General features: G+C 45.2%; 1 protein-coding gene across 9 annotated transcripts in view; it reads left to right on the top strand.

Annotated features, from left to right (window-relative positions):
• KLF12 (KLF transcription factor 12) overlaps window positions 1-13605 on the top strand; it is a 581105-nt gene that overhangs the window by 191766 nt on the left and 375734 nt on the right. The window lies entirely within an intron of this gene.

The following is a 13605-nucleotide window of genomic DNA, read 5'->3' on the forward strand; positions in this document are numbered from 1 at the left end:
GGAGAGGATAGAAAGTTGAATTCTGATTATCTGTGTGGCACGGCATTAGATGTACCTGAAACCCAGAAGAAATTCAACTTGTTGAGTTGAAGGTCAACTATGGAAAGTAATGAGTTGCTACTTTAAAAAAATTGCTTTGCGGTAGCAGATACTTACATTATGAAAGCACATGACTATATAATGTCTGCATGGTTTAAAGCATGCTGTAGAGTTATATGTTTGGGGAAATACTTAAACTTTAAAATGTGCTAAAAATGTTGATGGGAAGATGGCTCAGTAAATTGCCTGGTGCACAGACATGGGGATCTCAAGCCAATTCCTCATTGTTTATGAAAAGTCTACGTATATTAGCACATGTTAAACTACAGTGCTAGGGTGCTGAGGCAGGAAGATCCATAGAGCTCACTGGCTAGTGAGCCTAGCTGAATTGATGAGTTCCAGGTTTAATGAGAAATGTTTTCTCAAAACATAAAGTGAAGAGTTCCCGAGGAAGAACTTCATGTCACTCTCTGCACTCACACAAGCACACATCTGTACATGCGCACGTGCAGGCGCACATACACACACACACACACACACACACACACACACACACACACACGAGATAAAGTGGTGTTTGGGTCAGTCTAACCAGCACATTTCAGTAACTTGTATTTGAAGTCTTTGGAGCTACGGTCCAGGATTGGGGTGCACTGCAGCTTACAGTGGTTCGGTAATAATGGATTATAAAAGAGTGGGTACTCTTTAAACAAGCTCTGAGCCTGCACGTGTTACACAAATGGGCAGTGAGCAGTGAGTGACTCGGTGGTCCCTCTCTGTTTGGTGCTTAGGTGATGCAAGATCTCAGCAAGGCTGAAGCACAGGAAACTGTCCCATCTCAGAGTTCAACAGTCACATGCAGAGTTATAGAAGGGACACTCTACTGAGCTTTGAGAATTCCATGTCTTCATGTAAACGCTTGCACATGAAGACTCGGAGTAAAAGCTTACTTTATACTCACCAAAAACTCCTTGAACTCCACTGAGCATAGCTTTTCAGATTCTCTGCAGGGATAAAGTTAGTTCTGAACTTGATATTTTGCATTCATTTGTGTTTACATTACCACAATTTCCCCCAACTCTGGCCGTCAATCTTAACACACACACACACACACACACACACACACACACACACACACACACACAGCTCCAAAATACAAAATTTAAAAGTTGTAAACTGTGGTTGAGAGAACTCAACTCTCAGGGGGAAAGATGTGGAATTTGAACACAGAAACAGCTGCCTAACAAATCTAAGTGTTAAACTCCTTTAGCCTCAAAATGGGCATGAACTGTGTTGGCTGTTAGACAGCAGAGCACAGACTACTCTCCATCTGTCTGGAGCCCTATGCAGGTTTTTATTTTGTTTTTTTTCTGTAGTTGTTAATAGAAGAGGCAGGCAGAGGCATTGGCATCCTGTCTCCTTTCTTATTCTGTTGTGACCCTCAATGATATCAAGAGGCAATTTTTTTTTCTGCTAATAAATAGCAGATTGTGTGTGTGTGTGAGCCAAGGATGGAAAAGAAAATGGGAGTGGTTTTCTGCCACAGGTGTTAACCTACTTAGTTGCCTTGGAAACAAGCAAGATTTACAAGTATTGATTTTTAAAAGCTTAAAGGAATCCCTAAGCCCTTGTTTCAGCCGGTGAAATATTTTTTTTTCTGAAGAGATCAAGTTAAATAATTACACCTTGGATGACTACATTTTGTTTAGAGTAATCTTGCACCACAAGAGTTTCTTCGAAAGTTAGGTGCAGGCTGTAGTCTTTCCTGTGTGTCTTTGGCTTGTCTCCGCTCCTCTTCCTTTTTCCTTCACAGCATCCTTGTCCTTCTCTCTTTCCTCCCCTCCCTCCCCTCCCCCGCCGTTTCCTCACCTCCCTCATCCTCTGTATATTGCTCTGGATAGACCTGAGGCCTTTGCACATTTCAAGCAAGCAGGTGTATCTCTGGGCTGCATCATAGTCCTTGTCTTTACTTTTCTGCTTTGGAGAAACAGGCAACTTGGTCTTTTGTAGCCGTGTGTGATCTAGCTGGCCTCTATGATTTTGTGAGTACTGTGCCCAGTGCCAAAAAAAGAGCCAGTGGTTACAAAAAAATGGCAAAGAGAACTGAAGCGTAGCTTGTACTGTAGTGATGGACTCCTCTCATCCATTCTATAGAGAACTTTCAGACTTTCACAATCATCAATTTATACAGAAGATTTTGTAACTAAAAGAAAAAAAAGAACCCTTCTCAAATACACTCTGATCATTGGGCAGAAAGCAAATATGAGAGAAAGGTACAATCAAGGATGCATATAGAAACTGAGTTTCACCAAACCAAAACAGTGCCTGATGTAATGGAAGAGGTGGGGCATCTGGACAGAGAAAAGATTCCATAAACATGTAGGAGTTGCTGGGCCTGTGTTAGTGTTTGGACACATGTTTCCTTGCCAATATAAGAACAACCCCTTCCTGACTACATGCCAGCCCTCCCAGGATTATCCTGGGGTCCCCTGTGAGCCTGGGGAGACATGGCTTCTCATAATACCTGCTGTCCAAAATGGCAGCTGCAAGGACTGAAAGGGGTATGGTTCATGCAAGCAATTGGAAACATGGCATAGGACTTCTCCGCATTTCCCCCTTAAAATTATACAGCACTGGAAACTTTCTCTAAAACAGAAAATCGCTCATCTCAGATGACAAAACGCTAAGGTTCACCAGGTACAGACCTACTGTGATAGACCTGCTGAATGTCTGTCCTAGGGGTAAAGATCTGGATCTGTAAGGAGGAACTGAACTAGTGTTGTTGTTGTTGTTGTTGTTGTAGTTGTAGTTGTTGTTGTTGTTCTATTCAGAGATTTGAAGACTGAACTTAGCAGGTAAGAGGATATGGGATGAGAGTCCACAAAGTGCCCACTTGATTATCCAACCTCAGAAGTCTATGTTGGAACTGAGTTTGCCCATGGAAATTGAAAGCCAATATTTAAAAAGCGAGAAAGAGGACAAATGTGAGCAGAAGTGGAGCACGTGATGAGTTCTGGGAACCGCCTCATTCGGAAAATACCTAACTTCACACATGCATTGATAAGAACTGATGGATCTGGAGAGTATGCTTGTGGGAAACAGATGTTGACGGAGAAATTCCTGTGTGCCAGACATTGTTTCTAGGGATTGTTTGCCCAGTCCCCTCCCTGACACATGGGATGTGTGGGTAGTAGATAAATGGCTGCCTGTTCTGACTCCTTTGGGGGAGATGCAGGGTGTCACACCATGTCCTCCGCATGCACACAAGCCACCGTGTCCTCTGCATGCACACCAGCCACCATGTCCTCCGCATGCACACCAGCCACCATATCCTCCCCATGCACACCAGCCACCATGTCCTCTGCATGCACACCAGCCACCATGTCCTCCGCATGCACACCAGCCACCATGTCCTCCGCATGCACACCAGCCACCATGTCCTCCCCATACACACCAGCCACCATGTCCTCCACATGCACACCAGCCACCATGTCCTCCACATGCACACCAGCCACCATGTCCTCCACATGCACACCAGCCACCATGTCCTCCACATGCACACCAGCCACCATGTCCTCCACATGCACACCAGCCACCATGTCCTCCCCATGCACACCAGCCACCATGTCCTCCACACACATGCACACCAGCCACCATGTCCTCCACACACATGCACACCAGCCACCATGTCCTCCCCATACACACCAGCCACCATGTCCTCCACATGCACACCAGCCACCATGTCCTCCCCATACACACCAGCCACCATGTCCTCCCCATACACACCAGCCACCATGTCCTCCACATGCACACCAGCCACCATGTCCTCCCCATACACACCAGCCACCATGTCCTCCCCATACACACCAGCCACCATGTCCTCCCCATACACACCAGCCACCATGTCCTCCCCATACACACCAGCCACCATGTCCTCCACATGCACACCAGCCACCATGTCCTCCCCATACACACCAGCCACCATGTCCTCCACATGCACACCAGCCACCATGTACTCCACATGCACACCAGCCACCATGTCCTCTGCATGCACACCAGCCACCATGTCCTCCACATGCACACCAGCCACCATGTCCTCCACACACTTGCACACCAGCCACCATGTCCTCCACACACATGCACACCAGCCACCATGTCCTCCCCATACACACCAGCCACCATGTCCTCCACATGCACACCAGCCACCATGACCTCCACATGCACACCAGCCACCATGTCCTCCACATGCACACAAGCCACCATGTCCTCCACATGCACACAAGCCACCATGTCCTCCACACACTTGCACACCAGCCACCATGTCCTCCACACACATGCACACCAGCCACCATGTCCTCCCCATACACACCAGCCACCATGTCCTCCACATGCACACCAGCCACCATGTCCTCCACATGCACACCAGCCACCATGTCCTCCACACACATGCACACCAGCCACCATGTCCTCCACATGCACACCAGCCACCATGTCCTCCCCATACACACCAGCCACCATGTCCTCCACACACATGCACACCAGCCACCATGTCCTCCACATGCACACCAGCCACCATGTCCTCCACATGCACACCAGCCACCATGTCCTCCCCATACACACCAGCCACCATGTCCTCCACACACATGCACACCAGCCACCATGTCCTCCACATGCACACCAGCCACCATGTCCTCCCCATACACACCAGCCACCATGTCCTCCACATGCACACCAGCCACCATGTCCTCCACATGCACACCAGCCACCATGTCCTCCACATGCACACCAGCCACCATGTACTCCACATGCACACCAGCCACCATGTCCTCCACATGCACACCAGCCACCATGTCCTCCGCATGCACACCAGCCACCATGTCCTCCACATGCACACCAGCCACCATGTCCTCCACATGCACACCAGCCACCATGTCCTCCGCATGCACACCAGCCACCATGTCCTCCACACACATGCACACCAGCCACCATGTCCTCCGCATGCACACCAGCCACCATGTCCTCCACATGCACACCAGCCACCATGTCCTCCACATGCACACCAGCCACCATGTCCTCCCCATACACACCAGCCACCATGTCCTCCACATGCACACCAGCCACCATGTCCTCCCCATACACACCAGCCACCATGTCCTCCCCATGCACACCAGCCACCATGTCCTCCACATGCACACCAGCCACCATGTCCTCCCCATGCACACCAGCCACCATGTCCTCCCCATACACACCAGCCACCATGTCCTCCACATGCACACCAGCCACCATGTCCTCCCCATACACACCAGCCACCATGTCCTCCACATGCACACCAGCCACCATGTCCTCCCCATACACACCAGCCACCATGTCCTCCACATGCACACCAGCCACCATGTCCTCCACATGCACACCAGCCACCATGTCCTCCACATGCACACCAGCCACCATGTCCTCCACATGCACACCAGCCACCATGTCCTCCGCATGCACACCAGCCACCATGTCCTCCACACACATGCACACCAGCCACCATGTCCTCCACGCACATGCACACCAGCCACCATGTCCTCCCCATACACACCAGCCACCATGTCCTCCACATGCACACCAGCCACCATGTCCTCCACATGCACACCAGCCACCATGTCCTCCACATGCACACCAGCCACCATGTCCTCCACACACATGCACACCAGCCACCATGTCCTCTGCATGCACACCAGCCACCATGTCCTCCCCATACACACCAGCCACCATGTCCTCCGCATGCACACCAGCCACCATGTCCTCCACACACATGCACACCAGCCACCATGTCCTCCACACACATGCACACCAGCCACCATGTCCTCCCCATACACACCAGCCACCATGTCCTCCACATGCACACCAGCCACCATGTCCTCCACATGCACACCAGCCACCATGTCCTCCACATGCACACCAGCCACCATGTCCTCCACACACATGCACACCAGCCACCATGTCCTCTGCATGCACACCAGCCACCATGTCCTCCCCATACACACCAGCCACCATGTCCTCCGCATGCACACCAGCCACCATGTCCTCCACATGCACACCAGCCACCATGTCCTCCGCATGCACACCAGCCACCATGTCCTCCACATGCACACCAGCCACCATGTCCTCCACATGCACACCAGCCACCATGTCCTCCACATGCACACCAGCCATCATGTCCTCCCCATACACACCAGCCACCATGTCCTCCACACACTTGCACACCAGCCACCATGTCCTCCGCATGCACACCAGCCACCATGTCCTCCACACACATGCACACCAGCCACCATGTCCTCCGCATGCACACCAGCCACCATGTCCTCCACACACATGCACACCAGCCACCATGTCCTCCACACACATGCACACCAGCCACCATGTCCTCTGCATGCACACCAGCCACCATGTCCTCCACATGCACACCAGCCACCATGTCCTCCCCATGCTCACCAGCCACCATGTCCTCCACACACATGCATACCAGCCACCATGTCCTCCACACACATGCACACCAGCGTCCATGTCCTCCCCATACACACCAGCCACCATGTCCTCTGCACACATGCACATATGAGCTTCAAAATCGAGAAGTATCATCTCTACAAAGCTCCAGACTTTAATATTCCTTTCCCTTTTTAATAAAACCAGTGTCCCCTGCTTTCCCACTTACATCTAATTTGGATGCATGAATAAGATTATAAACCTTTCTTCCTGTGAATGGACTTCTCTCTTTGTGAATATGCACGTGAAATAGGTGTTTATGAATATAGTATACATACCGCAAAGATAGCTGTGTACAGGACTTAAAACCACACACTTAGAATTGCTATATAAATATTTAAATGCATGCTTGAACAACATAAATACAATACTTGTAGTTGTCATTTAGCTGCCTTTCATTGCCTTAGATCTTGTGCCAAGCACGTTCCGATACCTGCGTGGAAAGCAGTCATTCTCTCAGGCGTGAGTGAATTTTCAATTGTTCAATAAGTAACAGATTAAGATCAGAATGGCTGGTTAATATTCAAATAAAAGAAGTCCTCTCTGGGCATGGTGGCATACACCTTTAATCCATTCACTTGGGAGACGGGAGCAGGTGGGATATCTGTAAGTTCGAGGCCAGCCAGGTGGACCAAGCAAATCCAGGACAGCCAGGGCCACACAGAGAAACTTTGTCTTAAAAAAACTAAAAACAAAACAAGAAAACAAGCAAACAAGCAGTGCTCACTCAATTTAAACTAGATTATTATACTGATTATATCCCTACGTATCTTTTCATAAGTATACACATATTCATATACTGTATATTTATGGAATTTTTAGTCAATTCTTAACTCTACTTTTGTGTATATTTCTCAAAATCCTAGAATCATCATTGAAATATTTTGATAGCTTAACATAAGCTAATTCTTTGTTATCTTCAACTTACAGCTATTGCAGTTGCTTACAATTTACAGTTATTTTTTAAAAAGCAACTGGAACCCCAGCGTGCTCCATCTAGGAGTTTGACATTTCATTTCTTCATATTTTATTTTTAGGACTACGCTAAGATGCTAAGACTGTCAGGTTCATAGAACTAAAGTTTGGGTTAAATAGTTGAGGTTGAAAAAAATCTTGTGCATAAACTTTTGGGTGAAACTTTGAGACATTATTCAACGCACTTGAGGACAGTATCATTTTCCATTCTTCAGAAATAGCCTTTTCAGCACTGTTGCCTCTAAGATTATTTTTCTGCTCCATTTACCCACTAATATTTTGTTTCCATTCACGTGTGGATAGACATTTGGATTATTTCCATCTTTTGCCTATTGTGAATTATGCAGCTGTGAGTGTGTGTACGCGTGTTTGTTATTTTGCGTCTACACTGGGCAATGGAAGCGCTGTGTCCTGTGGTACTTCTATGTGTATGCTTTTGAGGGGCTGTCATCCTGGTGTCCAGAGGGGCCTACCATTCCAATCTCCACCAGCAGTCTGCGGAGGGTTCTGGGTTTTCCACTTCCTCGTGAATGCTGCTTCATTGTTACCTACTTCTCTTTTCATTATAGCCTTTCCAGTGGTTATAAATAGCATCTCATTGGTTTTGTTTTACATTTTCCTAATAACCATTTATATTCATTCTTTTCTTCATGTGCTTGTTACCTGTGTGTGTATCTTCTAGGATGTCTCTGTGAGTCCTTTGCTTCTCCTTGGGTTGTTGGCCTTTGGTGGCTGACTCGGGGCAATTTTTTTTTTCTGCATTTTCAATAGTTTCAATTTCAAAGATAGTATTTTGAAAATATTTTTATTCTGTAGGCTACCCGAAGGTGTGGTATTTTTTTGTAGATGTTACTTTTTATGAAACCCAATTCATCTTTATTCCCCAAGACCCTATTTGTTTTAGAGAAGTTTCTAATTCACTGGAAAATAGGGGAAGTATATGTAGAGTACCTGTCTTTCCAGTTCATATCCATGCCTAGTGTTACCTGCCATCAGCATACTACAACCACAGCTGCACGGTTGCTGTAGTCAGTGAGCATGCGCAAAAACATCTTTATCACATAAAGTAAACGTTTGTATATTGGCGCTGTGCTTGCCATGATCTTGGACGCATTTATGTTAAGGTATGAGGACCTGTTCATTGACCCAAATAGACCTTGCATTCTCTCTGCTTAGTTTTTTCTTTCTCCCTGCTACCTCTCTTTGAACTACTCATCTATTTACATTTGCAGTCATCATTCCCAGAGCTTGGAAACAGCCCAAGCCTCCTGTGAATGCATAAATAAACTTTGAATAGGTAGATAATGAAGTATCAGTGCAACAAAAAAAAAAGTAGCTTTCAACCCTAGGAGACACGGAGGAGACCTGCATCCGTATTTCTTGGTGAAAACGGCTGTCTGTCTCGCAGTGTGATCATCTGCAAAGGCAACATTGCAAACACAATGGAACTATCACGTCATGCTTTTTTGCTGTTACTTGTGGATTGAATTTCAGATTTAGAAACCACTGCCAGACTGAGTCCATGAAGATGATGTATTCCCTATATTTTTGGCTAAGAATTGTCTTGGTTTTTACACTTCGGCCTTTCATCTGTCTTGATGGAATCTGTAGAAATGGTTCAAGATAAGCACCCACACTCATGCTTTTACTTAGGAATGCCCGCCTTCCCCAACACCATTAATCAAACAGACTATTCTTGGGTTGTGGGGTCAGTGTGGAGTCCTGGATTCAATCTTCCTCAATAAAATATGAAATGAGGCTAAAGGAATCGCAAACTGTTCTCTTTCTTTCTTTCTGATGAGCTTGACACATGGTTCAAAAAGCTGTTGACTGTCAACATTTGATATTACTTCTAGACTTTAGTTTCTGGTCCAGTGGTGTGTATTTTGATATAAGCATCACACACTTATTTTTCAATATTTTCTTGTATTTATGTATTTATGGCTTATTTTAAAGACAGAGTCTTATATCCCATACTGGCCCGAATTTCTGTAGCCAGGCAGGTCTTGAACTCACCACGTTCCTTCTTTGTGGCCACTGATTTCATACAAGATTTGAAACCAGTTCATTTGGGCCTTATTTAGTTTTTATTTTTGAAGATAATTTTGGCTTTCTTGAATCCCCTGTAACTCCATATGAATGTGAGGATCTACCCCCCCCCCTTCCCTTCCCCCCCTCCCTCCCTCCTTCCCCCCCCCTCTCTCTCTCCTTCTCTATACCCTTCCATCTCTTCCTTCCTAGGAGCTGGTCCCATAGGCAACCACCTCTTGAGCATGGTAGTTTCTATAGCAAAATCAAGTGGGCTTCTGGAACATTTGCACTGAATCTGGAGGTCTGTTTAGGTATAATATTGACAATATTAAGTCACCTAATCCAACAATATACTTTTTTCCCCCCACTTACAGAAATCTTAGTTTCTATTTTGTGGTTGCCAGGGAACAGAATTTGTAGTTTCTTTGGTGAGTTAATACCTGTTTGCTTTTGAGGTTATTGTAAGTAGTCAGTTTCTTAATTTTATTTTTCAATACTTACTATGTGTGCAAATACCATTTTCTTCTGTGTATTGATCATGTATGCAGAAAATTTACCTCATGTGCTTCTCAGGTGGAAGGGAAATGTCTGCTCTGTTCCTTCACATGCTTGTGACAGCACCATGTCATCCACTGTAGTTTTGCACTTCCTGTGCAATCCAATGATTCTTGGCCTCACTAGTATTTCCAGTGCATTGATAATCTGTGTGGTAGACACAAGTATCCTTTGTTTTCCTCTTTGAAGGGGAGGAGAGAGCATGTCATCTTTTGTCATTCTCTGCAATGGTAGTATGGTACGTTTGCTAGTAGATTTTTAAATACTAGTGTAAAGAGAGTAGCTTTATCAAGAAAGATTTGACCCTTTTCAAATGTTCTTATTGCATCTCTTGATATGAAAAGGTGTTAGCTGATTATTTTTCAGATGTTAAACCAACCTTGCATTTTTAGTATAAGTCATGTGAGGTCATAGCATACAATTACTTTTGCATGTTGCTGAGTTTAGTATGCAGGTCAGTTTGTTTATGACTTTAGATTTTTTTTTTTGTTCACAATAATAAGAGAACTGGTTTTCTGGTAATGTCTTTGCCCTATTTTCCTTCCTAGGAAGAAGGAAACTCAACTGGATTGGCCTGTGGGCATGTCTATGGGGCGTAATATCAATTGCCAATTGGTACAGGAGGGTCCAGTATATGGGGGCACAATGCCATTCCTGGGTAAGAAGTGTACCTGGGATGTAATAAGAATGGTAGATGAATGTGAGCCAGGGAGCAAGGAATAATCAGCTCTCCGCCATGCTCTGTGCTTCACTTCCTGCCTCTGGGGTTCTTCCTTGGCTTCCATTGATGATGATGATGATGGACTGACGCTTGGGAGGAGGAGAAGAAATCCCCTGTTTTCTCTGCAAGTTGCTTTTGGTCGTGGTTGTATCCCAGCATTAGAGAAGCAAATGAGAAGGACCATGATTCCTCATGAGGGGTTTTGGCATTTCAGTGTGTTCTTGCATTCACGATCCACTCTTGTCATCATCAATGCACTGTGAAATAAAAGATGTAGAATTAATGTGTCCATCTTGACTTGTCAGAAAACAAATTTTGTTATTGAAAAAAAATCTCACTTTTAAATCAGTCTGGTGGGAAAGGAAACATCTTTGCTCTTTAAAGTAACAACCCTGTGGTCCTTTTTGATTATTATTATTATTTTTTTGAGACGGGGTTTCTCTGTGTAGCTTTGGCTGTCCTGGACTCACTTTGTACAGGCTGGCCTTGAACTTACAGATCTCAGCCTACCTCTGCCTCCCAGAGTGCTAGGGGATTATAGGCATGTGTCACCTCACCTTGCTCCTGTGGTCTTTTTTTTTTTTTTTGCAAATCAGTATTGCACATTGATACATCTTAGCCCATATGATTCCAAATGATCCTTTTGCTCTTTTATCCTTTGGAGTGCCAGAGTTGAAAGATGGAAGTCACCATTTTTTTTTAAACTAGTGTAGTTGCTTCTGTGGTTTACTAAATGCCTTCAAGAATGGTCTTTATTATTAGCAGGTTTGCTAAGTAGCAAGACTTGGATGATGTTTGTGCTCAGCTCAACATGTACCTTTCATGGAATTTTATCAAACACTTACCTATCTCATTGGGGATCAATTATGTTGAGAGAGTATGGGGGTCATGCTTTTTGTTCTTTGATCATTGGGTACCACTCCTTTCTCTAATCACTAACTCATGGCAACTTTCTGGGGATGAGAGATTACAAGTAAGATCTGTGGGCCATGCCCCTCATCAGTGCTGTCTTCTCTAATGATGCACTTGAGTGCCGTAACTCATGGCTCCATCTTTTTCTGCTCATCATGTGTTTGTGTATTGATTGGGTCCTATAGATAGCCTGCATCTGGTTATCTTTCCAAAATGCACCAGGGAACACTACTTAATTGTGCATTAGTGTCTTAGTCTTTGGAGACACTCCTGTTTGACACAAGAGCTGAAGAACTTGTTGATTTCTCTACTTTTTAATTTACCACCACCCACAAGGGTTCAAGAACTCTAATGACTTGAGGTGACAGCTGGCACAACTCATCTGTCCTGAAGCATTGAAAACTCCTCAGAAACAGGGAGCATGCCTCAGTAGGTGTTACCCTGATCTCATGCACATACATTAGCATATGATTGGAGCTCAGGTATTGTGTTGATAGATGTTGTCTTTGGTGCACGGTTTGTAGCTAAAGTCCCCTCTGGTATCCTGAGTCAGTGGCAGCAGAATGCTGTGCTCTCAGACAGTCTACCCCTGTCTCATGGTGCCTGCTGGGTATCAGCTACTTTCATGGTTAGGTAGTCCTCAAGATTGTATCTTTAAAAACCATTCTGCTGCCTTGCCTCTGCCCTACACAGCTCCTGACAGAGACTGGGGGTTGACTCGTTTAGAAGTTCTTACTGGTAGCTAAGGTTCTCATTCATGTGCCTCTGGTGTCAGAAATCATGTAATTGTTGCAGCTTGTCTGAAACTGGCTCCTTAGGCTACGTGTTCTTTTCTCTCTTCAGCCGGATGCAATGTCAGAATGAACCCTGGTTCTCGAAGTCCTGGTACAGTGCCTCTTCCTCCTCAGTGACACATAATTAAAAAGTTCCTAGACAAGGCATGCTTGAAAGCTAGGGAGGAAAGGCTAAGACTTCCCAACCAAAATACTGATGGCCGTAAGCCTCCTTCAAAATGAAAATATTAGTGATTGGGGAAGAATCTTTCAAACAAAAATTGTTTTCCAAAATGCTAAACCATCATTTTATATTTATACGAAACATTTAAAAGCGTATCTTTTGTAATTATCTGTAATATTATATATTAAGCTATAAACCACCCTAAAAGTAAAATTTTAATAATTTCCTGCAGTTTTTACTGTTCAGAGATAATCATATGCTTAAGTTAAGGGTTAAGGAATTCTTAATCCAGTAATTATACTTTTGCTCAGAAGGCACATTGTGTTATAGATTTCTTAGTGTTATGCTGACAATATATGCCCGAATTGCTTAGAATATGTGGTAAAACCCCAGAGCACTAAGTCAGAATCTCTGAAGAAAGGGCCAGGATTTGGCATTATCTCAAGTTCTCCTTTGGATTTTGGCAGAGTTCAGTGTCGGAAATGTATTTGGCTATTTGCTCAGCCTGGGACTCCGAAGGTCTGAGCTGAGGCCCTATTGTCACTTTAAGGGCATTTCTAAGACCTCTGTAAAGATGTTTACATCTGGAAATGAGGATGATGTTAACAGTAGCAGCCCCAAGGAGGTTGGGCTGCTCTGTTAAGCCAGTTAGCATCACATGTGCAGCAAGTGCTTATGGGTTGGTGTGAGCAGGCACTTGTGCCTGTCCTTGCCAAAATCCTGGTCCTTAGCGCTGCTGTGGGTTTTACCTGGGGAGGAAATTCTTCACTGTTTGTTGTTGTTGTTGTTGTTGTTATTGTTGTTTTGTTTGTTGTGCTGTATGTGTGTGGGGGAGATGTTTGCATGCCTACATATTCACAAGCCCATCTGTGGGTGTCAAGGCCAGA

This window comes from Acomys minous, assembly GCF_964271855.1.
Source record: "Acomys minous genome assembly, chromosome: 18".
Lineage (NCBI taxonomy): Eukaryota > Metazoa > Chordata > Mammalia > Rodentia > Muridae > Acomys > Acomys minous.